Genomic DNA, 5402 nt, shown 5'->3' on the forward strand with positions numbered 1-5402 from the left:
TTGGAATGTTTGTTGTGAAATGATAATAATTAACGATGTAAAAACTTCCAGATTACACAATCATCAATTTGTGTGGTGGTGGTGCCCACTGTGAGAATTAAACTTTTTGCTTTTTTTGGGGTGGGGGGATGCCCACTCCAAGACCTCCCACAGGATTTTTTTCTGGAGAGTAAGGTTTCATATCTTGCCCTTCAGTCATAGAAACTTGTATTATTGTTGTTTTTTGTTATTATTATTGCTATTATATTTATTACTTAACAAATCAATTGAATTCAAATTGAATTTAAAATACTTTGGTGGTGTATATAAGTTCAGAGACTTCTTCTATCTAAATAGAAACTGGATTAGCCTTACTTCTTTCCATAAACATCTACCATTTTGTTGATGAACAGTTCTTTGTCATTTTGTACTTTTTCACAAAGCACAGATATCAAACAGATATCACTTAATCTACTGCCCTTCATGGTACCTCTGATCCATGTTTTTATATGCGGAAGGGTAGGCTTACCGTAAAATAAAAAATAATAATTGGAAATGACTGGTGTGAATTATCGAGGTCAGATCCCGACTTCTCCTAATCCCGAACAGCCGAGAAATTCCAAAGGATCTTATTTAAAAGAGGCTAATTCTTGATACTTTCTGCACTATAAGTGACTGAAATTTCTTGAAATGAACATTTTTTGATGTTGATCAGTTGCAGAATAGTCCTCATTTAATGGAAATCTTTGATATATTGACAATCAATGGACACGAATAATTTTTCAGTTGTGTTTGGTACAGTTAAGAAATGTATGCCTATCATTCCACTTTCTTTAAGGGGGATAAAAACATCCCTGGCAGCGATAAGATTAATTGGGGGGGGGGATCCCTGGCATCCCCCATGTTAATTCGCACACTGGTGGTGTCACTATGATCACTGGAATCTCAGGTACAGAGTTTGTTTAAATTTGTATGTGAAATGTGATCGTGTTGTTTGTACCTTGTGCTATAACTGTAGATACTCAAGATAACATACATATAAACAAAAAAGCTCTAGTAGGTGAAATATGAAACAAATCTTATTTCTATAAACAGGTAACTGGTAAGAAATTTTTGCTGCTCGTGGTGACAGATACCATATTCTAAGTGTATAAACTATAATGAGTGAAACTGCTTTAGAAAAATTCTCTGTTGACAAGGGTGCATTTTGCAGAGTTTTATGTGTGGTAGTTCTTTAACATTACAATCAAAACATCTGAGTGGATTGATTGTAGCATGTCATATTTTGAAATGCACTTTTGTTATGAATACCAAAACATGGTGGAGGTGGCTTTGAATAGTTGTTGGTTTTAATCTTTTATTTTTACAAAAACTCTCTCTCAATAATCCACATGGCCGAAGCAAACATCCTCATATATATTAGGCGCATCCAGAAAGTAAGTTTCCCACTCGCCCACAGGTGGCAAGCCATGCATATTGAAACCGGTTTTGGCATGTGTGAGAGGCAAATGCCCTGGCTAGTGAATGTCCTAGAAGATGCCTCCCGAAAGTCCTCGGTACCGTCGCAGCAGCGATGAAACATAGTGGCTCTTATTCAATCTCCCGCCGCATACGTGTGCGAGGTTCGTTCGGTGATCAAGTTCTTGAATGCACGAAACATACAGCCGATCGAAATTCATCGTCAGCTGTGCCAGGTGTGTGGGCCAGACGTCATGAGCAGGACATTTACTGAAGACCGGCAAAATGTGCATGACGACGAGCGGAGTGGGCGGCCGTTATGGATGAGCTTGTGGAGCAGGTGCAGCAGCGCATATTGGAGGATCGTCACGATCACGGAACTCAGCAGCCATTTCCCGCAGATTTCTCGGTCGTTGTTGCACGGCATTGTTACCAAATGCCTCTTTCTGGAAATTGTGTGCCCGGTGGGTGCTGCAAAAACTGACACCCAAACACAAAGGAAAATGCATGGGCACGGTGCTGACATTTCTGCAGTATTACCATGACGATGACGATTTTCTCAACCAGATCATCACAGGGGATGAAACGTGGGTTGCATACAGCACCCCAGAAAGCAAGCAGCAGCCCATGCATTGGATCTCCATGCAGGATGAAGTTCAAACAGACTGTGTTGGCGCGAAACATGATGTTCACGGTGTTCTGGGATAGACAAGGCATTCTGCTCTAGAGTTTCTGCCCAGAGGTGAGACTGTGAACACTAACTGTTACTGTGAAAGACTGGGGACATTGCGATGAGCCATTCAGAATAAGCGACGCAGTAATCTCAGAGCCGGGGTGTTCTTGCTGCTCGACAATGCGAAGCCGCATATGACTAGGCACACCGCAGCCCTTCTGGACAGGTTCGGTTGGGAGGTGTTCGATCTTCCATCGTACAGCCCGGATCTCGCTCCCAGTGATTACCACCTGTTCTTGCACCTGAAAAAGTTCCTGTCCGGTCAACATTTTCACAGCGACGAAGAGGTTCGGCGCTGGAATTCTACGACGCAGGTATACAGAAGTTGGTCCCACTCTATGACAAGTGCCTGAATTCTGGCGGGAATTATGTTGACAAGTAACTGGACAAGTGCTGTATCTGTGGCAATAAATCATTGAATGAAATAATGTTTCCTTTTTGTGCACGACCACAGGGAAACTTACTTTCTGGATGAGCCTAATATTAGTTATGAATCTCCCAACAGATGTTATATATCAGATGGCTTGAATCATGAATAACTTGTAGACATGTGGTGGCTTGAACACTGTGTCTACCAAAATAACAAAACCAAAATTCTTGACAATTTTTTTCGTTTTTCTAAGAAAATAAATCCTTCATGAAAAACCGCTACAAAAAGGCCAGCTAAAATGAAAATTCAAGCTGTATTTAACAAGATAATTAGTCAATTAACAAATCCTGGTCTGCATTTGGTAGACTAGCAGCCATATAATCTTATGTTGCTGTCCCTATATATATATATATATATATATATATATATATATATATATATATATATATATATATATATCCATCTTATTTTACCACCATTCTTCCTCATCTTTGCAATTAGCCAGAAAGGGCAGAAAAGTGAATTAAATAAAACAAGTCAGTCAGTCATTGTGATAGCAAAAATTCTTGACCACAAGTATAATTTCTTGATTTTTTTATTGACTTCTTGGCTTTCATGACCGGTAGACACCCTCTTGAAGTGAAAGTTAGCAAGACCCTCAAGAGTTCGTAAGGACAAGAGCATTTGAGAAGTTGCAGAAGCTGACAGGTTCGGAAGGTATTTGATACTCAACATTGTTAATTTATTGGACAGGTGAGTGGAAATTATAAGATTTAAGTATTTTTATAGTAATGGGAGATTGTAAATGATCCAGTGATTGCCAAAACCAATGGATCTTTAAGTAGAAGAATCACAGTTTATCTGAGTAAAGATACTAGCTCTCATGGTGGAATTATTAGTGTGCTACAAAATCAGTGATGGCAAGTTCAAATTCTAGTAAGGCATGGAAACTTCATCGTGTTTGTTCTTGCATGTTTTTCAGGTACTTAGAATAATGTGTCAGACCACTCTATAATGCTTTAAAATAGTCATAAATAAGTGTTGTCAACTTTGCATATTGTCAAATTAATCCCTCAAGTCCTTTTCAACATTTCCAAGAGACAGATTTCTTGGACCTTTGGGGAGGAAAAGATAAATTATAAGCTTTCATAATTTTTATTGATAATCTTGTATATTATTACAAGAATTTAATATGAATGTGTATGTATAATTGCACATTCTGTTTCATATATTCAGTGTTGTTTATATATAAAAATAGAACACTTCAGAAAAAAATGCATTTGTAAAACTCTACATGCCACAGTGAATTGTATATATTCTATTAACAATTACATATAATCAATTTGACTTTGCAGTGTTACACAAAAATCTACAATACATACATGTATTATTGCACTTATGATTTAATAACTTATCGTTTGGCCCTCAACTCAATCATACAGGTGAGTACAATGGACGGAGCACAGAAATATAATTAATAACAAAATGTATATTATCCGTAATCACACATTCTTTTTGTAGCACCATGTTGTTCATACCCACATAAACACACTGCAGAGCATAAAAAAGTGCATCTGTAAAACTACACTTGAATATGTTCATAAGCTTCTATTAAAAATTATACGAATGAACAATACAAGTAAATATTAAGCAAAACCACTTACAATTTCAGCAATTTCATCTCAAATCATACAAGTGAATAACAAATGTGTGATTTCAAAATTATAAGTTCAGCTGATGAAAATATGTGGTAAAGATACATGTACCCAAAAACAAAATATTTTCCTTCCTGTTGAGAATTAAAACCCAAGTATACTTTCTTTTTAATATCTGAAAGCTTATTCATACAATTTAAAAATCCCCATGAAGTATAGATTTAATAACAAAAATACAAAATTTTAAAAATTACAGGGCGAGGATTAACTATTTGAAATATTATTTTTATCCCAATTTTTAATGTTATCTAAAAATGTGTTCGTAAAAAATGAAAATTCATATTTTGATGTTTTTTAAATGAATTATATTTTCTAGAACCACATCTTAAATTTTTATTGTGTGTATGTATTGCTTGTATCATTATTATTTCTCTTGTACTCTATGTTTCTTGCAAGAATTTTTGATACGTTTCAGGAGAACACACGCTCCCTTCATCAGTAATCATTAATCAAATTAAGAATAAATATCTGATGAAGGGAACATAAATTCTCCTGAAATGTTATATCAAAAACTGTTTGCGATTATTCTTCAGTTATTGTGGTTGAAGGTGGTGCAATCACAATGGGCAATATTTTTGTGAGTATCTTGTGGAAAGTCATGATCCAAAATGGTGAATGATCAGAGATGAAATGACCTTTAGTGATTTAACAAAAGACATGCATATTAAAAAACAAACAGTGCATCCTTATATTGTGTGCACATCATGCCTAGCAATAAAATACTTTACTTGCTTCTGTACCCATTTGTGCAAAGGAATATTAACTATATATATATATATATATATATATATATATATATATATATATATATATATATATATTGGATAAAAGCAAGGAGGGCCAAAAGGGCTAAGTAAAAATCAAATAAGGTAAAAGGAAACACTCACCGGACAGTAGGAAAATTCAAAATTTTCGCTAATTTATAGCATCATCGGTGTGAGAAGAAACAGAAGACGGAACCGGAAGTGTCTTCCGTCTTCTGTTTCTTCTCACACCGATGATGCTATAAATTAGCGAAAATTTTGAATTTTCCTACTGTCCGGTGAGTGTTTCCTTTTACCTTATTTGATTTTTATATATATATATATATATATATATATATATATATATATATATATATATATATATATATATATATAAAACAAGG

The sequence above is a fragment of the Lepisma saccharinum genome, chromosome 15, assembly GCF_977018435.1.
Source record: "Lepisma saccharinum chromosome 15, izLepSacc3.1, whole genome shotgun sequence".
Lineage (NCBI taxonomy): Eukaryota > Metazoa > Arthropoda > Insecta > Zygentoma > Lepismatidae > Lepisma > Lepisma saccharinum.